At 35.1% G+C, this 24387-nt stretch overlaps 1 protein-coding gene across 3 annotated transcripts in view; it reads right to left on the bottom strand.

Annotated features, from left to right (window-relative positions):
- Window positions 1-24387, bottom strand: part of TMEM135 (transmembrane protein 135) — a 260464-nt gene that overhangs the window by 49292 nt on the left and 186785 nt on the right. The window lies entirely within an intron of this gene.

The raw sequence follows: 24387 nt of genomic DNA, 5'->3' as shown, positions 1-24387 counted from the left end.
GGGTAAGAGACAAGACGAGAGCTTAAAACCAATCTTTGAAGAATTCTAAAATCTGATGGCTGAGTAGAGGAGAATGGAGCTTCAAATCAAACCACAAATTTTGCACTAAAAACAAGTCAGCTACATTTTGTGTGTGTGTATATATATTCACACATTTAAGCTACATTTTGTGTGCATATATACATTCACAAATATACACACACACACATATATATATTTACACAAGAAATTGGTTTTGAGGGCAAATATAACTCTAGGGTTTTCCAACAATATTAAACATTAGTCCTTTGATAGATGAAGTTCAGCAATGTTATTATTACTGAGGTCCAAAGAAATCTTCTCCCCTGTGGAAATGAAATAATCTACTTAACGGAATTTTACTATCCAAGAGTGGGGGAGAAACATGAAATTATTACCTTTTGTAGACATAAAACTTTCTACTTGGAACAAAGATAGCTCTTGCTCATCAAGAACATATGTAGATTTAAGATCTTTAACTATAAACAGTAGGCTTCAGGCCTGGGTGGTCTGTGTTATGTCCAATAATATATAAATTGGCCTATCCTCAAAATAAATATTTCCTTTTTCATTACTCTGAGTCATGTAAAAGATTCAATCTTTGTTCAAAAACAGAAAGGTTTTCAATAAAATCTTTTAGCTTTAAGTCTATATATTCAATAGATAGTTCAGGACACTACTCCTCATTAAATGCATATAAAAAGATCTTAAATGATTTTCTCTGTATCTCAAGGAACACTCTGAGTAAACTGGGAAGATGCTTAATGAGAAATAAATCCTCTTTATGCATACAGTGATTACTGATACTTTTTGTATGGTGTTTCATAAAGAGCTATGACCCAGGGGATGAAATGAACTATGTATTACCCTATGCTCCTGCTTTATCTCAGAGATAATGTATTACTGACTATTTGGCATATTGTACAAGCCACCTAAAAACTGGTTTAAAGCTCAACATGTCTTACATTTTCTTTATATATTATATCAAAATGCTAGCTGATTAGGTGAAATGTGTCTAAAAGAATACATGAATATTTTATAAATGATACATACCAATCATTTTCAAGAAGTCTTCAGATCCTTATCAAAATTTGGTATAAGTATGAGAAAAAGTAGCATTCAAATAAAAGGAAACATTTTCCTTTTTTGGAAGAAGAGGAGGAGAAGAGAAAACACTGAAGAGTAATATACTCCATTTATGTATAATATGGCAAAATGGCTCCATGAAACCATCCAAAGAATTGTTTTTCTCTTTTAGGATGAAAAGAGTACAGTATTCTTCAGGCATGATAGGAACTTGGTCTGACTCTCGATTTGTTTCCATACCTGCTTAACGAGTTGGCCAGAAAATATTCGCAAGTCATAACAAAGACATATCATCAGAGTATCAAGATTCCAATATCACCATGACCAGATGTGTAGAAGTAAAAACCTTGGCTTCTGGCTGTGTTTCTCACTATTGGTCTATAAAATGAGCATTAAATATTATTTGTTCTAGCTCTAAATTTCCTCCTTCTAAAAGAGCTGATCTAAGTGTGAAACACTTTCTCTATGGAAAGTTAATGAACACTATGAAGAAATGTTTTAGCTGCAACTGGCTGTTTTCCAGATAGTACATATGGACTCAGATGTCCACTCACTTCCCATATAACTGTATTCTCAAGAACTGCAGTTGTTGAATACCAAAATACTTTTTTCCCTGTACAATTAATATGCTACTTTTTATAGTATTATCTAAGTGATAGAAAATGTTACGTTAGTAAAATTCTTAAGTAATACTATAGTTTTTCTAATAACTGAGAATTTGTGACAAACACCATAGCCATCTTGTAAGTGTAAAAATCTTTACTGTTTTGGGATAAAATGGAGAAAAAAACTACACACCATTAATATTAGGGAAGGTAAGATTCAGCTTGAGTTTGAATCCAAACATTATGCTACTATTACTGAATACATTAAGTTTAAATAAATAGAAATCGAATACGTTAGAGGGAAAAAAATACACATTTAAGAAAAAAGCTATATACTTTAAAAAAGAGAGAATAATGGAAAATAAAGAACACATGCTATCTTTAAATTATTCTAGTTAAAAATATGAAAACAGAGCATTTTCTTTTCTCCCCTTATTGTAAGACATTAACAGAAAAGCCATGAGCGTGTGATACAAGAAATCTTTTATGTCCTTGCAGTAAACTTTAAAGTTATCATTTAAATGTTAGTGACTGCTTCATAAAACAAGTATCTCATCAACCCTTAGATTTGTCCATTTGGGAAGAACATACGTTTTCCATTACAAATGTCTTAAAAAACGGCACTCTTCAATACTTATGTTACTCTGCTATTATACAAAATCCTAGGTTTATCATGTCATTAAAGCAATGACTTGATAATTAGTATTTTATTATAATGTTATTTCAAATGGATCAAAATTCTGGATAATGTACTGTTATTTTATATGCTAATCAGGGTAGCATTAATTACTTAAGAACTCAACGCTCTGATTATGACACAGCCTCACTCATTGACAGTATGAAATCCAATTCTTATATGGTATGCAATTCATGAAAAATATTATAAGGCTATTCCAACATAAAGACTATTTCTAAGACTAAACCAGAGTTTGTTTTTTAAACTTTTTTACATTGATATTTGTCACCAAAGATATTTCAACTATGTATTACTAAATCTATAAATTTTGTCCCTTCTACAAAATCAATAACGTATATACAAAGTCTCCTTACACAGATTAGGATAAATATGCAATTGTGGGATTTTTTCACCTCTGCTCCAATTTCAGCTGAATATTCTCTCATGTGGCAAAAATACTCAGGGAGCCCTAAACAAGGAACCAAGAATTTTTCAAATCTAAGACAATAAACAAAATAGGATTTGATAAGAGAAATTTGCTTCATGAACAACTTTCTATTATCAGATGAGCATGAGACAAACAGCATTTTGACAATTTAATTTATTAGAAGATTTCTAGTCTAATACCTGTTCACACAGGTAAGTCACTATGTGCAAGAAATATAATATTAAAGATGCAGTTTATATATAAAATATGAACATCATAATTATACTACTGTATAATTAAAGAAGAAATTCAATCTAATCTAATCTACTATATATCAAGGGCCTACACTATAGAAGGAAATGAGGACCCATTTTGATAGGGTACTTCAGTAGGTCTTTGGAATAAAGAGCTCATGCCGTTCAAGAAACTCATAGTGTGAGTTTTATGTGATATCAAGGAAAATAAAGGGATTTTATAAAAGGATACTATTCACAAGAAAAGGAATAGTTATTACTTCCTAAAATTATTTAGAAAAAGGAAGGTCTTGATAATGCATCAGCATCACCTTTCTCAACAAAGGCAACATATACACCCTACTATATATAAAACAGATAACCAACAAGGACATACTGTATAGCACAGGCAACTCTAGTCAGTATTTTGTAATAACCTATAAGGGAAAAGAATTTGAAAAAGAATAGATATATATGTATGTATAACTGAATCACTTTGCTGTACACCTGAAACTAACACAACATTGTAAGTCAACTATATATCAATTTTTAAAAATGCAGTTAGCAAGACGGGATAGGAAGTCCAATATTTTTTGCACCTTCTAGGTTGTAGTCATCATGCTAAGCATTTAATATATTATTCTACATACATTATCTCATATCCTTACATCATCAGTAGGTATTATCCTGCCCACTTTATGGGTAAGAAAACAAAACCAAAAGGATTAAAGAACTTGCTCAAGAATAAGCAGCTAGCAGCAAGCAGTGCATACTCTCACAACTGTAGGCAAACTGTTCCCATCAACTGATCTGCTTTCTCTCCCAACCCCCATGGCATGCAAAGGAAATGATCAGACAGGCAACCATAAGCCATAGCAGCAATGTAAGTGGCAACAACTAGACACGTATTGTGAAATACCATTAATCTACAGTTTCTAACCTTCCTTTACCTTTCTCTCAGGATCTGTGGTGCTCATGGTGTTAAACAGCTGTTCTAGCTAATATCAGGCCTGGGGTGCTCTACACTCAATGAAACCCAGAAGCTTTACTGCCTAACAATGCCTCTCCCGGGCTTCCCTGGTGGCGCAGTGGTTGAGAGTCTGCCTGCCAATGCAGGGGACAGGGGTTCGAGCCCTGGTCTGGGAGGATCCCACATGCCGCGGAGCAACTAGGCCCGTGAGCCACAATTACTGAGCCTGCGCGTCTGGAGCCTGTGCGCTGCAACAAGAGAGGCAACGAGGGGCTTCCCTGGTGGCGCAGTGGTTGAGAATCTGCCTGCTAATGCAGGGGACACGGGTTCGAGCCCTGGTCTGGGAAGATCCCACATGCCACGGAGCAGCTGGGCCCGTGAGCCACAATTGCTGAGCCTGCGCGTCTGGAGCCTGTGCCCCGCGACGGGAGGGGCCGCGATAGAGAGAGGCCCGCGCACCGCGATGAAGAGCGGTCCCCGCAACGCGATGAAGAGTGGCCCCCGCTTGCCGCAACTGGAGAAAGCCCTCGCATGAACCGAAGACCCAACACAGCCAAAAATAAATAAATAAATAAATAAAATCAAGTAAAAACTTTAAAAAAAAAAAAAAAAAAAAAAAAGAGAGGCAACGATAGTGAGAGGCCCGCGCACCGCGATGAAGAGTGGCCCCGGCTTGCCGCAACTGGAGAAAGCCCTCGCACAGAAACGAAGACCCAACACAGCCAAAAATAAAGAAATAAATAAATAAAATTTGAAGAAAAAAAAAAACCCCCAAAAAAAAACCAATGCCTCTCCCCCTCCCCAATGTTACTCCACAAGCACACTCATTAAGAATTTAACTACTAGATTCCAACATGCCTTTTTAGTACCATGTTCTTATAAAATATACTCTATTTTCAAAGGCCAAGGTGCTCAAGATTAATTTTGAGTTAAAAAAAAACTATTGTAAGTAATTTGTGTTTTCTAAAGGTCAAATCTTCATTTACAATAGGTAAAGATTTGGCTTTATTCACATAAAAATTGCAAACAATTTTTGAGTAGTTCTGTGTCATTCAGAATATGGTTTTGCAACAGTTAAGGAACGGCCCCCAAATCTCAGTGGCACAATGCAATAAAAATTTATTTATACTCCACACTGCAAGATCAGCAAGAAGACTACCCTCATTGTAGTCACTCAGGAAACCAGGCTGGCAGATGCTCCATCTTGACAGATTTCCTCAATCAGTGAGACAGAAATAAGGGCTATGGCAACTGACACACGGCCTCTTAAAGCTTCTGCCTGGAAGTCACATACACCACACTCATTCACATTCCTTTGACCAAAGATAGTTAAAGGTAGCTTCAAGGGTCAGTGAAGCATACCCCTAGCATGTGACCCAAGGTGGGGGGCACGGGGACGGTGGGTTTGATAGCAATCTGAAACTATTTGGCAATTAGCACAATGACTACCAAAATCTAACATATTTTTTCGCAACTGAGATAAAATATCTTCCTTAACAGAATTGGCACAATCTCCACAATTTACTTAGTATTTACCATGTGTCAGGCACACACAGGGGCCTTACCAGCATTGTCTCCAATCCTCAACGCAATCAGCAGAAGAGAAACTATTGGTATTGAATGAAGTAACAGGCTCCAACAGATTAAATAAATTGCTCAAGGTTGCACAACTAGTAAGTGGTGAAAGTGTAATGTGAATCCAGATTAATCTAACTCTAAAGTTTGTGCTCATTCCACTACAAAATTGCTAACTTTACGGTGCAATTAAAAAAAAAAAAAAGAAAAGAACAGACTTTAAGGTTACATTTTTCCCCACTTGTAATTCAAACTAAAATGGCAGCATGGATATTCAGAAATTACTGATGCAGATATAAATAATGGAAAAGAGACTTCTTCCAAGAGACTTCTTCATTTCCAAGCTATTACTGGAGGTAAGGGGGTGGGGTGGGGCACATGGGGAAGAAGTCCCTTGAATACAACTACATTAACTAATACAAATGAATATTTCCAGGAAAAATCAAAGAAAAAAGCCTCCTTTTATCCAGTATTAGTGAAAAGTAGTGAGTCATATTCCCTTTATAAGAGTTCAATTAACTTGTGAATTGTATTGTCTATATCTTGACAGTTTCAAACATAGTTTATATCCTCTTTATCAAAGAAATAAGAAAGACAAAAGATTATACATTCCAAAAACTGAAAATTTTTCATAGTTTTGGCCTGCTAGAGCAAGTTATTTAAAAAAAAAAAAAAACATCAAGGTTACCTTTTAAAAAATTTTTAAAAGAAAGAACAAAAAGTAAACTGCAATAGGTATGCATGATACAAAATTAAATTTGAGATGAATGGCAATTAATTGTTAGATAATCTTTTCCAATGAAATGAAAGAAAAAAGGTATTATCACATAGGTGGTAACCAAAGCCAATCTGTCCTCACAAGAGAATCTAGCCTGTTTGGTGTTCAAAAATATAGTATTTGATGTAACACCATTTCAAGTCTGTCACAAATAAAATAAAAACCCAATATAAACATCCTAAATCCTCAAACAAAAGTTCTATTCCAAATACTCTACTGTCAATGAAATGTACTAAGCCTACAAAGTCAGATTAAATCAAGCCTGAACAGAACTTATAAATTGTCAATAGGGTATTAGTTCTTTTACTACATTTGCAATATTACAAAGAGCCAACAAAGAGGTAGACATAATTAACACAAGCTCCTATAAACATAATTCAGAATGTCTCACTTAAAAAGTCTGAGGTAATACAACTGTAAAGATTTTTTTTTGCAATTGAACATTGCCTATTATATATTCCCAAAATCGTTCATGTTACAAAAGGCTGATGCTTGGTATTATTTTTCTTTCTGTACACTGATATTATAATTTACTTGCAGAATATACATTCTGCATGAGAAAATCTGGATAAATATACCATATTTTATATACATTTAAAATAACACTAAATTGTTTTTAAATACCATTAGACAGAAAAACAGACTCTGTGTGTGTGTGTGTGTGTGTGTGTACATTGCCTCAGAAGACTTGTAACAAATACAGAAAAACATTTTAAAGCATGAATAATTGGAAAACTTCTTTGTCATCTATCTGGATTTGAATTTTAGCTCCACATTTGATAGGGCTGTCTAATCTTTTAAGCCTCAGTTTCCTCATCGGTAAGATAGGGCTACAAATAATATCTCTTAAAGCTCTTTTGAGGAAAATAATGCATGTAAAGTGTTTAACACAGTGCTGGGCACATAGTAAGGTCTCAATAAATATTAGCTGCTGCAGCTGCTACTACCTTGATTATCCTTTTAAAAGGACAGATCAAATTTTCATAAAATATCTTTTTCCTTTTTTGAACTACTATGGTGGTTCAATTGTCTACTCTCTCATTTGGTACCAAGCATATATAAACCATTTATTTTTTGCTAGTATGTGTCTATAAGGAACACTGATTACCACATGCTCCCCACATATGCTGAAGTCACAGAAATTCTTGTGCTCTAACCAGTGAATGATGATAAGTGATGTCATAAGATTGAATTTTAAAAAATAATATATTTGGGTAAGGTAACAATTACAATAACAAGAGTTAACAAACATTTATTCTCTAATTACTATCTACCAAGTCGTTCAAACCTAGCAATAATCCTAGGTCTTATTATCAATCCCATTTTAACACAGCAAAGAACAGAGGCAAAGGGAAGATATGTAACTTGTCCAAGATCACACAGTTAGTAAGTGGTATTCAAATCTAAGAAATAGACTCCAATTCCTTCATTCCTAGTCCCCTAAATGGACCTTTATAAAGATCTTATAAATTATCTGGAAGAGTTTAGATCTTTACTCTGAGGGCAAGACATTTATTGAATGGCTTTGAACTGGAAGCATAGGATTGGGATGCTCTCTGGTTATAGTTGGGGAACAAACTGTACAGGAGAGATAGTAGATGTGTGGAGACCTATGAGAAGGCAGTTGTGGTAACCAGGGCAACAGAGGCCTCGACTATGGAGCACAGCACCAGCAGTGGGCACCGAGAGAGTTTCAGGGATTCAAGATATATTAAGGAGGTAAAATAGATAATTTTCTGTGATTGAATACTCAAGGAGAAGTTTGAAATGCTGGCCAAATTTCCACCTAGAGGCAAATGAGTAAGTGGCATTTCCATTCACACTTGACGAAAAATAGAGTTTGGTGGAGAAGGGGTTTAGGAAAAGGGTTGAAGCAGAGGCAGGAAGTTCAATTTTGGAAAAATTTATTTTGAGGGGCAGTGAAACAATTAAGGAAGCAGTTTAATATTTGGACCTGAAGTTCAGGAGGAATCTGAGCTATAGATCTAGATTAGGGGGTCATCAGTATACAAATGCTCATCGAAGCCATACAAATATGTAAGATTACTCACAGAGAATATAAAAAGTAAGAAAAGCTGAAGTCCTAGAAAAGAATATTGAATACATAAATACTTAAGGGAATATACAGTTTTAAAAGAGAAGAGTGAAAAGGAGACGAAGGAGTGACTAGACAGTAGAAAAAGTATCAAGAGAACATGACTTCATGGAAACTAAGGAAAAGAGTGTTTTAAGAGATAAAATGTGGGCAACAATGTCATAAGTAGGTGAGAGACCTTGTAAGATAAGAACATAAAGTGTCCATTAGGTTTAGTTACAGGGTGTCTTTGATGATCTCAGAGAGATCAATTTCAGAGGAAAATAAGGTTACAGTGGCACATAACAAGGCCGAACAGCAAATGTGGATAATTTATTTGAGAAATTTGGCTGGAAAGAGGAACAAAGAAATAAGGTACCAAAAGGAAGAGTTCTTTTCCCCTCTCCTTCCCTTTCTCCCCCTCTCCCTTCCTTTCTTTCTAACATGTAAAACTAGTTATAAGTGTTCCAACTTCTAAGATTTTGCTGATGCTATCAACTATGCTTGCATTATTGTCCTCATCACCAACCTCTTGACCTCTTGTGTTTAAATTTTATTAATCTTTCAACGCTTTGATAAGATGTTACTTGTTAGAGAAACATTCGCTACACTTCCTAGTTAAAACTAATCACAGTACCCTTCCTGTTTGTTGCACTTTGTTCATGCCATTATGTTATGACACTTCACATGCCATATTAAAGTAATTTATGTATAATGTCTTAGTCCGTTCAACGTACTTTAACAAAATGTCATAGATTAGGTAACTTATAAACGACAGAAATTTATTTCTCAAAAGTTCTGAAGGCTGAAAAGTCCAAGATCAAGGCGCCAGCAGATTGGGTGTCTGGTGAGGGCTTGCTTCCTGTTCATAGATGGTGCACTCTTGCTGGGTCTTCACAAGGCAGAAGGAACAAAGGATCGCTCTTGGGCCTCTTTTATAAGGACACTAATCCCATTCATGAGGGCTCTGCCCTTATAACCTAATCACTTCCCAAAGGCCCCACGGCCTAATACCATCACCTAGGAGGTTAGGATTCTAACATATGAATTTGGTTGGCAGGGGGCGGGGGATACAAACGTCCAGACTATAGCAAGAAATATTTCCTCCGGCAGACTGTGAATCTTTTTAATTACCAAAGCACACAGCACTGCACACAGTAAATACTCAATAATAAATATTTCCTCAATGAAAAAAAATCCAACCATCAACTATGTTATTACTATAGCAGATAGAAAAATAAAAGAGAAAGAGGAACTTCACAGACCTGTTCAAACACATCACCAATCCAAGCTCCCACTACCGGGCCTGTGATGATGGGGAGCTGGAGGCACTGTGATCTCGGGGAAAAGGTCACTTACCTCTCACCCTCACTTCCCAGTGAGGCGCCGGAGTGTAGAACAGAGCTTCCCAATAGGTGTGCCTGCCGCAAACGACGGAACGATATACGACTAAGTCCTAATTCCCTCCTTACTTTGACTTTACATCATGGGGGTGCAGGGGAGACCTCTGGGGTGCCCAGGACCTGCGGCTGTAGGCAGCCTCAGCCATTTTCCCCACTATGCCGTAAAGACACGCACTAACATTTTCTATGTATGGCATGATGTCAAAAAGATTGCGAAGTACTGGTCAAGTCAGGTGGACTGAGGAATGAAGAGAATAGACTCTGAGTTTAGAGAGACCCCAATTCAAATCCAAGCTGTTTACTTCTAGTTATACAATCATTGGCAAGTTACTTAACCTCTCAAAGTCTCAGTTTCCTTACATGTAAAAGGGAGAAAATATCAGTACCTACCCTAGTGGGTAGCAGGTAATGGTGAGGATTAACCCAAATCTGTTTATAAAGCACTTAGTGCAGTGCCTGGTACACAGTAAGCACTCAGTAAATATTAGCTAGCTATAATTATTTAATTTTTCATCAAAGCCCCACTATCCACAGACCTTTTCAACTACAAGATAGGGACAAACGGGCTCTGAAGCTATGAGAGACACAGACTAGCATGGTGCAATTTTTTTTTTTTTTTTTTTTGGCCACGTCATGGGGCTTGCAGGATCTTAGTTCCCTGACCAGGGATGGAACCCAGGTCCCTGACAGTGAGAGTCCTAACCACTGGACCACCAGCTAATTCCCCAGTATGGTGGATTTTTTAAGTCATACGAGCTTATGCGACTTACATGTAAAATTCTTAATAAATGACTCCTTCAAAGCTGATAAAATTTAGATAAATATCTCTTCCTCACATTCATCATATTCATCTCTCTCACTACTGTGTTGTTAGCTCTTCCCATAAGAATTTTAAACTTTTCCTAATTATGCTACGTACCCAGAAATCTGACTTGCTGCACTATATTTCCTACAGAAAAGTGTTACAAATACGTGAGAATATAGACAGGTTCAACTTAGGGTACATTAGCATTTTTTAAATTACTTTATGCTCCAAATAAAATTGGCTGCTGAAAGCAAGCGTGATGTGCCCAAAATGTGGTCTGTCTAATCACTCTCACTTTGTAGCTGACCCCTTACAGAGAAGACACAACTGACAGGTGAGCAAAGGGGAAGAAGATGCTGGAAAGAAGAGATATGCTGAATCTAAACAAAAGGTTCAACAGCCAAGAATAGGGAACACAGTTAGCTTTGTAGGGTTAGAAATAGGGCAAGGTCAAGATCTGGAGCAGATCCGGATATTATTAGCCAGTAAAAACAGTTAAGTCCAAAGGAATTATGATTTGGAAAGAACACTTTTTGACAAAATAGAACCTATCCAAGGTACATGTGATCACCCTAATACCTATCTAATTCATGTATGGAACAAGAAGAAATAATATTTGACTGCTGGAATGAGATGAAACAGAGCAGAATTAGAACTCATATTCAGCAAGCTAAAAAAGGAGACTTGTGGGAAGATAATGTTTTAGACACACAGTAAAATTCTAGTCGATCCCTTTTATGACAACAGCTGTTCGTAACATTCCAATTTCTGCTTTATGTCAGAGTTTCATATTTCAATTGTAGCTTATTATTACTGTGGCCAATTTGATTTGAAAAATAAGAATGTCAAACCTATATTCTATAACACAGTTTCAGACTCATGAAATTTCAAGTACTTCACAGCTTTAAAAAATAACAACCCCCTTTTACAAATCTCTTTGGAAACATAGCCTATTTTTTCCAACAAAATGAACTTCAACACCAGAAATAAAACAACAACATTCCCAAAGGTAATAAACATGGAATAAAATTGAAGATGTTTCTGATTTCCTACATGAAATTAATATACCTTAAATTTAGAAGACTGAATTTAAATGACAATTGAGCTTAAGCCTGGAAATACACTGCAGAAATTAAAATAACTGAAATCCTTAAAATGTACAAACAGCTGTTCAAATAAAGCTTCAATACATATCTGTTTACGTTTCATAAAGGAAGCAGTGATCAATTCATGATAAAAGATCAGAGATGATTATAAATATATGCTAATGTAGAGTTTCTTCCTCTTAAGAAATTATTAATAATGTATTAGGAAGTAGTAACATAAATTTAATTCTGTTCTAAAATACTAGTCATACACACATTTGTCACACTTAATATGATGAATATTTAATGTTAAGTGCCATAGTGCAACACTAGTTATTTCCTTGACATTCTGTATTAAAACAAAAAAAGCAGAAAACAAAACAAAACCAAAAAGATAAGAAAAGAAACAGGGTGGAGAAGAGGGAGGGAGGCGAGGAAGAGAGGGATAGAGAAAGAGATTGAAACACAGAGACAGAAAGCATAGCCATCTGACTACAAAGTAGCTTTTATCCTCCTTTCTGGTTTAAAATCTAGTCACAAGAAGGGAATTCCAAAGATCCCTAATAGCAGCAATCAGAAATACTTATAATCTTAAATAGAAAGATGAATAATCCCATGAGATGGTATTTCTCATATAGTTAAAACTATTTCATACATAAACCCCAAAATATCCATTAACAAAATTTTGAACAAACTTCTATCTTCCTTAATTTCTAGGTCTTTCTGTTTAATTTCTCTCTCAAAAAGGCTTTCCATCACACTGTAGTATTTAAGAGTACAAAACAAACAAACAAAAGAAAAACCTGAATCTTTGTATTTAAGAGTATAAAAATAACTGAATCTTTTGCTATGTTCTTCACATAAATATCAAAATACTCGACTGTTTTGAAATAATTTACAGTATTTAAAGTAAATTATTCAAAATTCTACTTCTGCCTCAGTTTCTAACCACTGAATGAGCTAAGACAAATCACAAAAACCCTCAGAGATTTCATTTCCTCACCAGAAAAGCGACAATGTTGTGGTACATAATCTCTAATTTGCTCCCCACTCTAAAAATCTATGATCCTCTGAAACATTAAGTCTTGGTATTATCCACTTGAAAGGAAAATACTTTTATGAAACTTTGCAACATATCAGACTCACTGAAAATAACACTGAATCAGCATATATGCCATGAATTCTTGAACCTCAGTTATTTTTAGGCTAGAATAAATAAGCATCAAGATATGTGTAAAATATATAAGCTGGTTCCTATCATAAAAGTATGACTCTGAAGTTTGGCTCTACCAGGATAAATAAAAAGCAAAAAAACCCCAATTTTTTTAACAGTAGAAACCAAATCTTGAGGACTTTAAGGCATTGAAAAAAATCCTCAAAGAATGGAAAAGAGGACAGTTGATGATGGTACTGCAGAGACAAAAGATGTTAGTAAATATTTTTTAAATGTGCTCTTTACAGTAAAAATTCTCTCTTGCAATCTCCATTTAAGAGATTACATTTAATAAGATAAATTTATCTTAGATTCTCTATTTTCTCTGTAAAACGTTCTAACATTCACATTGACTGCTGGAAGATAAAACACCACTACTAAATATGACCACATACGTCAGTTCACACTAGTTGAGTTACATGCTTGCCAAGAATTAGCTGTGCTTATCCCCAAATGTGTTTATGTCATTTGTATTTGTTAATGTAATTATGTAAATGACCTACATATTACATAAACCAAAAAGGAAAAAAGTTTTTTTCCATGGAAACTGAGTTTACTGCTTTGGAAAGACAATACCTTATAAGTATGATTTATACAACAAAAACAACTCAGAACCCCAGCTGGGGAACTCCAACTCAAACAAAATGCCTTGGTAAATGAGCAGATATTTGTCTGTGCTAGGGTGAAATGAAGTACTTAAAGTACACATATATGAGTATCTTGGAGATGCTGTTAGTAAAAAACAAATCTCATGCCATTGCCATGAGGACAGCTTACCCTAAATAGCTTTTGTCACCTCAGCTTGGACATCAGTATGAATACATGCAAAGCAGAACTGCCCTAACTGACTCACAGACCTGCAATGGGGCACAGAGCTGACCCAGCCAACTTGTTTGTTATATGCCACTACAATTGTACGGTTGTTGTTTACATAACTGCTGACTGACACAACACTATAACAGGAAAAAATAAATATTAATAGCATATAAATTTGTAGGCGCATATAGCTCCTATAAATCAGTGCAAAAAATTTAAAAATAAAGGATGGGTAGAGGGCATGAAATCAAAACGACTAATAAACCAATGAAAAGACGTTCCACATCACTAGTCATCAGGGAAATACAAAGTAAGGCAAAAATGAGGCATTACCTTTTAGATTATTTGATTGACAAGGTAAAAATCACTGACATGAACTAAGATTGGGAGTCAACAAGCACTCTCAGAGGGAAAGTAGATTGGTAGTGCCTTTTATGGAGGACTATCTGGCAGTATTTATCAAAATGAAATACGTCCAGTATATCTGACCCAGAGAATCCATTTGTAGGTAACTATCCAGCCTACGGAAACAATGGAACATGCACACAAAGATATTTTTAAAAGAATGTTCACAGTTGTACAGTTTGTAATAGTGAAAAACTGCAGACAGTATAAACGTTAATAGGGCTTCAAGTATTACTTATAGATTTATAATTTTTTGCAGCACCTAAAAACAATGAGGTAGATTCAGATATACTGACATATAGACAGAACCCTAAGATACATTATTAAATAGAGAAGTACTGCAGAAAATACATAATATGTGATCCTATTGTAAAAAATGAATATAGACATAGGTACATAGATAAGCATAGAAAAAATTCTGGAAGGATATATGCCAAAATGTCAAGATTGTTTTGAATGAAAAAAGCAGCAGGAAGAGGGAGTTGGATAAAGGGGGAAAGAACTTTCACTTTTTACTATATACACTTTGATGTTATTTGAATTTTTTGAAAGAACTTAGCAGTGTATTACTTGTACAATTAACAAATTATTTTAAAAAAGAGGAGACTTGCTAACTTTTAGATCAGAAAAATCTCTCATCAATTCACCTATTGAATAAAAGACTCATCATTTTTACCCTACATAGAACATGCACAGTTAAAATTGGGGTAAAAAAGTAAACTACATCTTAAAATGCTGAAAGAAGTTGATGCTGAGAAGAAAGTTAAGAGGGAGAAAAGGAGACCTAATAATCTTTAAGCATCTAAAGTGATTATATGAATAGCTGTTTTCTATTTCAACTGAGAAAAGGCCTTTAGGGTGAGCCCATTCCCTTTTATTAGAGATCTGGGATATTCGGGGAAAATGTCCTGACTCTTCATGCTGTGAACTACTAGAATTGGTTAGCAAGAGAGATAGAGGGATTAAATTCTCTGGATTTTTTTTTTTTAGTTACAGGTTTTAAGGAAAATTTTATCATTTATTTCTTGATGTGACTCACAGCTTTGCTACTCAGAGTGTGACCCCAGGTCCAGCAGCCCTGGCATCACCGGGGAACCGAGAAATGCAGACGCTAACACCCCGCCTAGACCTACTGAATCATAATCTGCATTTTTAATAAGATTCCCCAAATGATCTGTATGCACACTAAAGTTTGAGAACTCCTTTAGAGCCCTTACATCAGACATTTACATTTTTAAAAGTCTATATGTCTTGAACATTAACAAGTGCATACTTCGGAATCGGTAAAAAGAAATATTTCATTTGATAACAAAACCTTTCTTTTTCATCCTTATAGATACTATTTCTGCTTTTCCAAATAACAAAAAAAGTAATACAATTTTTTAAGGGCTATATTCTTTCAAGGTGAAAGCCACATCAGTCCACATCACCTTCATTCACACAGTTCTTCTAATCATTAAAATGTAATAAAAGACTGAGAGATGTAAGCTAAAATCCAAAAGAAATAGATAATAACTTCAAAGTGATCAAAAACTTTAATGATCTTTAAATTCTCAGGACTCAAGTAATTTCAATTCGGTTGGCCTGCTGTAATAAATCTCCCTACATGTTTCATACCAGTAGAAGTTGCTGGTGATTTTACAAGATGAGGTGAGGAGAGTCTCATCTTTCATAAGAATCCCTGAAAATATCCTATAATGACACCCTGCAAGGAAGGTTTGTCCAAAATATCAGGATTGGGAATTATCCAATTCCAAAAGCATTTTTTCACACTCAAGCAAGAAACAGGAGTCAGGATAGCAACTGTGCTAATATTAGAGCTTGATGTTTTTGTGATAGAAGAAATCAACGTGATGAGCTCAACTGCTCTCCATCATCTAATTCTGAATATCATTATTCTTCTGAACATGCCCAACGAGCTCAAAACCATAAGAATTACATACTCCATTTCAGTGAACAAATCTCTTCAGAAGCATTCCAGGGCAGCTTGGATTCAGAGGTCCTGGGCTGCCGCAAGCAACTTATTCTCTAAGGCCTGAGAACCCAAAGCTATGTTCTTCTTTTATTTTAGGATGACAGGAACATGACAAACAGCCAGCACTCAGTCACCATCAAGGCCCCACCAGTACAAAGAGGCTTTGTGATTGACAAGAGAATATAAAAAAGGGAGGAGACCCACTTTTTCCTTCCTCTAGGGAAGACTCCAGCTGAAATTTTAGAACTTAAAAGCGTCTCCCATTTAGACTAGTTCACTTTGCAGGTAAACACCTTCCTGGTTCAGTGACTCAGTCACCCATTAGAAACAGAATCTGTGCTGAAAACTGATAATGGTGGAAAAATATTGTTTTACTGTGAATTTCAGCTCAGGGCAGCTGTGACATACTTCCTTTTCTAGCAAGCTGTCACTGAACCAGTACAGCATGAAAAGTAGGCTTCATACATGGATATTTTATTTGACGTTTTAAGGATACAGATTGGAATAAATCCAAATATTTCCAATTTTTGCTATCTGTGATGTTTTTGAAAAAAATCTAGATCATGAAAAAGGAAAAATATGATGTATTATATGAATATTAATATTTCCTTCTATGTCCTTCGATTCATTTCAATAAATTTCCATGACAAGGACAGTGATTCTGAAACACCTCCCCCAAAATAAACAGAAAATACAGCAAAATTCTTCTTCAGAATATAATCAATATCATTATATAATCAAATACAATCTACAAAATACATACTCAAAATATAATAATCAGGTTGTGAACTGATAATGTATATTTCCAAAGACTGTTAATTTCCATTCAAACTCAACTGGAATGTATTAGCAGTGAACTTCATAGATATTTAAAGGGCATTCTGATGATCTCAGTCTTTAAATGGCAATTGATGACTTTTCAGTTTGATCAGCAGTAATGCATTAGACTGATACTTGAGAATATATCACTAAAAGCCTAAACATTTCAGATAAATAAATTTATCTCCATTTTTCAATCTTGTTTTTCTCCAGCTAATAAGGACATTTGATATTATACCATGTCTGCAGATATTTCTGAAATTAGTCTTCATTGGCAGTCCTATAAAACTTTTTTTAAACTGTACTTTTCAAATATCATTACCAAGTAAAAAACACCCAAACTCATAAGTATCAAAGACAAATTTCCGTCTTATTAGAACAATGTTGTAATAACAATCTCATATAAACTTGTGGCATGTATTGTAAGCTTCCTCATTACTTCCCTTCTAATTCTAAAGTGTAGTGTCTCAGAACTAAGAGTATGAATATTTTAAACGGCAGTTCTGACAATTCTGGAAAGAAAGCTGGCAAGCTTTGTGGTGCACTTGTCTGTCATTCTCCATGGGAACACTCCTCCTTCAAATACACTTGAGAAGAAGTTAAGTTTCCTGGGGTTCTCTCTCAAGAAATGCCTACGTGTCCACAAAAACACAGTAGCATCCCTGAGATGTGGCAACCAGAGGAATGTTAAATGGTGATAGCACAGAAACACCATGCTGCTGTGCAATAAAGATCTATTTCCAGGTCAGATTTTTACAACAGCTTAATTGATATAATTCACATACAACTCACTATTTAAAGTGTATCATTCAATGACTTTTAATATATTCACAGGCCTGTGTAGCCATCGTCATAATTACTTTTTTGAACATTTTCATCACCATTTAAAAAAAAAAAACCAATTAGTAGTCATTCCCCGTTCCCCAAAAGTCTCCTAGCCACAGGCAACACAAATCTACTTTCTATCTCTATGGATTTGCCTATTCTGGATATTTCATATAAATGGAATCAAACAATATGTGACCTTTACAGCTCAGAGTTAAATAATAAAAACAACTAATTTTATTGAGAGTTTACAATGTGGCAGTCATTTAATACTCACAGTAATCCCGTGAGGTGAGTACTGTTATTATCCCCACTTTAAGATGAGAAACCTGAGGCACAGAGAGGCTGAGCACCTGACCCAATATCACAAAGAAGTTAGATGGAGAGGGTTTGAACCGACACAGTCTGGCTCAAGAGTGCATGCTTTTCACCAACTCTGCTACCCTAGAGTGCCCCTTGATTAGCTCCAGGAAAACTCCAACAGTAGAAAATAATGGAAACAAAGAGTCAGGCGTGAAGAAAACAGTGAATTATAGCATTCCTCATAACTGGTAAAACAAGGAATTAAACTTAACTGCTTCCAATCTGAGCGATTTTATTAGCAAAAGTCCAGTCTAAGAGCTTTCTATGATCAGTAATAAATGTCATTGTTATTCATGAAAATAAAACTGCAACAAGTTTTTGAAAGGCAGTTGACCACTTCTGACATGATTGTGTCCCATTAAGTTCTTACTTTAGTAGTTGCATTTTAAGTTCATACCATTTCTCCAGACAATATTTCCCTTTGCCTTCTACTAAAATCAATAAACATTTATATATGTTAAAAATTTTGGAGCCATTTCTTTATCTAGGCCCAAGTACCTCAAAGGCTAGCAGGCAAAAAGTGAAAACAGACTTGCCACAACTTTCATCCATTGATGGAGAACATTCACCCAACGGGCAGAATAATGTTCTCCCCTCAAAAAGAAACTCACATTACAGTCATGTGACCTGGTAATAAGCCTTGCATTCTCAGAGGAAGTGATTCACAACATTTATGAACCTATGTTTTCTCACCTTTTCTATTTGCTTTGAAGAAAGCAACAGTCCTAACATTCTCTTTACTTTCTCTTTTCATAGGACAGATTTTGCATTTTTTAGTAAGCTGACTGGTTTTGGGTGCCAACTACATTAGTACCTTGTTCCACCTGCATATATTTTCTGAGGAATATTGCTTTCACAAGCCCATGTCGACTCTTTAAAAACTCACCTTTTAAGAATGACAATGTATTTAGGAAGCCAAAGGCATTAGATTGTTCTACTTCCTACCTTTTCCATATATCAGTCCTCTTTCACTTAAACTGTGTGCCCAAGGCTTTCAAACAAAGCTTCAATTTCCTCCTAATCATTTATCATGATCTCTTCCAGATAAGTAGGTTTAACAATCTAGCCATGCATGTAGACATTTTGGACTGCATTTAGACCATTTCTCTTTTCTTTCCCATTCCCCAACTTGTCAACCTCTCTTGCTTGTGCAACCTTCTTTTAACCACTTAGTCTCTCTTGTCTAAATAAGTAAATAAACAAAGAAAAGAAGGAATACAAAAGGAAAACCCTTAATCCTATAACAACTTGCCCTATCTTTCTCCTCTCAAACTTTTTGAGTTTATTATACTCATTCTACTTCCACATCTCACACTTTTTTACATTTTCTTTTATTTATTTAAAAACATTTCCCCAAGTTTATTAAGAAATAATTTTCAAATATAATTGTATTTTAAAGTATACAACATGTCACATTTATTTCTCAATCTACTATCCCAACTCAACTACAGAAGTTTCTCTAGTAGGTTACCACTGATCACCAGGTTGCTAGAGCAAAGAAACGGTTCTTAACCCCTATCTTACTGCATATGTCTACAGCATTCACACTAAATATAATTTCATTCCTCAAGTTCTCTATTTTAATTAACTTTCTTTCCTAGTTTAAAAACAACAATCACTACTCGCAACTCTATTTTTTTGCTAAGATAACAATCACCGTGCTAGGTGCTCACATGTATTAGTTCAGTAGTTTTTCACATGGCTGGTTGTTACCCATTAGTGGGTCGAAACAGCTTTTTAATACTTTTTTTTTTTTTTTTTTTAATCTGTCTGCGTTGGGTCTTCGTTGCTGTGCGCGGGCTTTTCTCTAGTTGTGGTGAGCGGGGGCTACTCTTCGTTGCGGTGCACGGGCTTCTCATTGCGGTGGCTTCTCTTGTTGTGGAGCACGGGCTCTAGGCAGGCGGGCTTCAGCAGTTGTGGCACACGGGCTCAGTAGTTGTGGCTCACTGGCTCCAGAGCACGGGCTCAGTAGTTGTGGCTCACGGGCTTAGCTGCTCCGCGGCACGTGGGATCTTCCCGGACCAGGGCTCGAACCCATGTCCCCTGCATTGGCAGGCAGACTCTTAACCACTGCACCACCAGGGAAGCCCGAAACAGCTTTTTAAATAAATGAAATAAATTAGAATAGAAAATATCCAAATGTATTACACATAGCAAGGTTACATACTATCCTGGGAAATTTATGGGTCTGCGTGAATAGTCACAATATAAAAGGTAGTTCTGGGACTTCCCTGGCGGAACAGTGGTTAAGACTCCGTGTTTCCAATGCAGGTGGCGCGGGTTCGATCCCTGGTCAGGGAACTAAGATCCCGCACGCCGCATGGCGTGGTCACAAAATAAAAAAAGGTAGTTCTTATTTTGGGTGACATCCAAAAAAGTTGGAAAGATGTTGCTTCTTATGTAATTCTCACAATCCTACCTATGAGGTCCATACAGCAATTTACACTTTTTAATAATGAAGAAGCTGAGGTATACAGAAGTTGTATAATTTGTCCAACATCAAACTGCTAGTGTGACAATCAAGAATAGCCTCTATTTATCTCCTGAACTCCAAATATACAAATGATATCTGTATTTCTCTATGTGAATGTCCTAAAAGCAACTCAGTCTCAGTATTTGCTAAACCTGTATGTAATTTCCACACATTTTCTAATTTGCTCACCTTCTAGTGTTTTGCTCTTCCTCATCCAAGCAGCAATCCTCCTGTCTTAGATAAATCAACTCTTCAACATGTCATTACCATAACCCTCAGTCATGTCCTCACCATTTCTCTCCTAAACAACTGCAGCAGTGTCCTCCCATTACCTGTTATTATGCCCCCTCCAAACGCCTAATTCATTCTCTGCGTTGCTGGAAGTAATCTCCTTGAACTAAAAATCTAATTATTTAGGGCACACTCTCCCAAACCTGAAGAAAACTTTTAAACTCCAAATGCCATATGTAATTTTCTAGACTGGACTTTTGTGTACTTTTAGGCAATACTTTAAAAAATAGAACCTAACTGATATTTAAAGGATTTTTAAAAAATGAGTAAATGTTTGAAAGACCCAGATCAAAACTTCCTTACTTTTTGTTACTTCAAAGATACTAATAAGTTCATGTAAACAGATTCAAGGACAATCACAAATGTCTTTCACTCAAGAACTATGGGTTGTCCAGCCAATAAATAGTGTTGTTTTCATAAATTAAAACAAAACAACAACACTACATCCATATGTTGAGACTAATGAAATAGTTTATTATTTTTGCCTTCACAGAATAGCACAAATTCATGGAATAGCAGTCATCAATACTGTTTCTAAATATGTATTAAAAATATATATACGTATAAAACACAACTACAATAAACTTTAATTTGCACTGGTTTCTAACTAAAAATCCAATGCTTTCCAATGTTTATGGCAGATTAAGGTAGGTCTATTGTGAATCAGTCATATATAGTCTGTAGATTATCTACTGTGACAAGTCTGAGCCTTTCAATCTACATGTTTAAACAAACTGTTGGCTGCCTTTGCACAGGCAGGTGGAAAGAATTTCTAGCTAGGTACTCACTAAGATGGGATCAAAGTTGTTGTAATACACTTTATGACACTATTTTAAATTAAAGAAAAATGAAGCTCAATTATTTCATTTTTCTAAAATATTAGTGTTCTTCATACACAGATCACTAATGCTGAAAATAAAACCAATAAAATAACGTTTAAAAGGGTTTCATGTTTCATTGATTTTTTGTGAGCAGGAGTAAGTGTAACAGTTTTGTTGTAGTGTCTGTGTTATTGTTGATTCTTTCCTTTGCTTCTCAATTAAAACAAAAAAGAGCTGGTGGTTCAAAAGAAACTCATTTCTTTTCTCCACATGACTGTTGGGAAGATCCTAAGCAGGCCTGAATCAATAATTATGATGAATCCTTTTACTTAAAAAAAAAAAAAAAAAAACAACTTAGGTTGCTTTACCCATAAATACACACTTGGAAGTAAAGAAATGTTTTAAAGAGATGCATTAGACAAAATATTCTATCAACTTTTCAACTATGACTCCTGCTTGGCCTGAACTGATAGTGGCAGACATGCCCTAAGGCGAAGCTGTGACAATAACATACAAAATAATAAAATGCTTAAACAAAGGAGGCAGAACCATTACGAAGAGTGCCCACTGGGGTTGAACAGAGAGCCTTTTTCTTTCAAAACACTCTTCAAAATATTGTACCCCAATTTATATCAATAGACAGCTGGATGGCTGGATGGCCAGATGGCCAGCTGGCTAAGAACTGGAACAAAAAACCGGAAAAAACTTTCTCTTCCCATATTACCTTTCCTCTACCCAAGACTCTGAAGTGTTCCCAGGATTCCATTTGAATATAAGCCATATTTTTGGCATGCAGATGAAAAATCAAGATCACCATGTATGAGATAATGTATGTGAAAAGAACTATACCTATAAAATAACTATTAAGAGCTATGCAAAAGTAAGACATTTTCATTATACATTTTAATAACCATAGTTTCAATACTCTGAACATTGTGTTGCTTTTTAAGTAAATTCATACTATAACCATCACATCCTATGTCACTTTTAGAAAATACTTATGGAACTACTTCCTCAAGTTCTTTCTTTAAAAAAAATAAAATTGGTACATTTTTCTCTCTACTGAAAGGGGGTTCTCATTTCCCTTTTTCCCATTTATGGGTTAGGATAAAAACACAAGTTGACATTTCTAACATAAAATGTTTCTCTTATCCTCTTCTTAAAAAAGGTTTTTATAAATGGAGTCATAGGGACAATATCATTTGATATTTACTGATCTAATTTTATGCAATTAGAATTAAAATAATTGTTAATAAATGGAATAAATGTGTCCTCAAATATCTACAATACACTTAAAATAAAGTTGAATTTTAAAAATAAAATATTCTAATGGAATTAGACTTGCTAACTGCTATTGTTCATTCTAAACACTTGCTAGAGTTCAGACAAACATATAACATTGTTTTCTTTGGTTGCAGTACTTTATAAATGGTTTTATTTTATCATTTACCAAACCTCTTTTGTTGAGTTATTCAAACTAACTTCTGCCAAGAACACTAGGAATTTGGTGATAGTGCTTCTTTTTGGAGAAAAACAACCCCTTTCCTCAGAAAATTGAAAATGTTTATCTTGGCACTAAAACCTTGTATTGAGCCTTCTGGAAAGTATTTTAAATTGTTGTTTTTAACCTAGACTCTGTGACTGAAACAGGAAAAGGTTCCGTAGCTCTGCACCAAAATACATATTTATAAGGTTGATTTTCTTTCTACACCAAAAATACTAGTTTGATGGCAGCAGTTTTCAAAGTATAATATCCTAGGACCATGCCTAACATTGGGCATTATCACTATATTCAAGACAATTTGTTTTTTAAACCTCAAAAACTTCTGATGTCTAAGAAATGCTAAATGTTGATCAAATATGCTATCTTTAAGTGCTATATTGGGAAGGACTGTTTCACTTAACAACCTGGTCTGTTAGGAATTTTCACACACACAAAACATTTTATTTGATACTGTACTTTCCTCCTGTGCATGCCAACAAAAGATATGTCTCTAAGTTTTTATCTTTTTTTTTACATTTCTCCTACTAGGTATGCTTTATCTTCAGATTATACAGCATAAAGATAAATCCTTGAACTTTTTGCAATACTGTCCTAATAATGTGTCTGAATACAATTAAGAAATCTTTGGAAATTGATGAAATGAAAGAGTCCTTGTTCTTAACTCCCCTACCACACCCCTAAATTGCTAGAATATATGAAAGAGACTACAGGAGTTGTAAGGTGTATATGAAAGTATATTAAAAATGGTAGGTCATACAATTTCACAAAGACCCCCAGATAGCTGCAACAATTTTTCAGTCGCTAATAACTGACATAGAATACTATGCACTCCATCATGAATACATCCTTCCCACCTTAAAAACTTCATCCATTTTTTTCCTTCTAACAGCTTGTCTGTCCTTTACAAGAAAAATGACAGCACCATCATCATTTTATATTTGCATATAACATTTTTTATAGTTAAAGGAAGTTCAAATTATATCATTGTGCTTATCAAGTATTTATTAGAATGTTCTGACAGGAAATTAGTTGTTTAAACATTCTGCTATGGTTGAACTGCCTTATTTAGGTTAAACAAAAAAAAGATAAAGATATCTACTAAATATATCTTACTAAAATCCATAACTGTCATGTCAATCAAGTGCAA

The sequence above is a fragment of the Balaenoptera acutorostrata genome, chromosome 9 (assembly GCF_949987535.1).
Source record: "Balaenoptera acutorostrata chromosome 9, mBalAcu1.1, whole genome shotgun sequence".
NCBI lineage: Eukaryota > Metazoa > Chordata > Mammalia > Artiodactyla > Balaenopteridae > Balaenoptera > Balaenoptera acutorostrata.
Note: the sequence above shows the minus strand (reverse complement) of the source record. Positions and strands in the feature narration are given on the sequence as shown.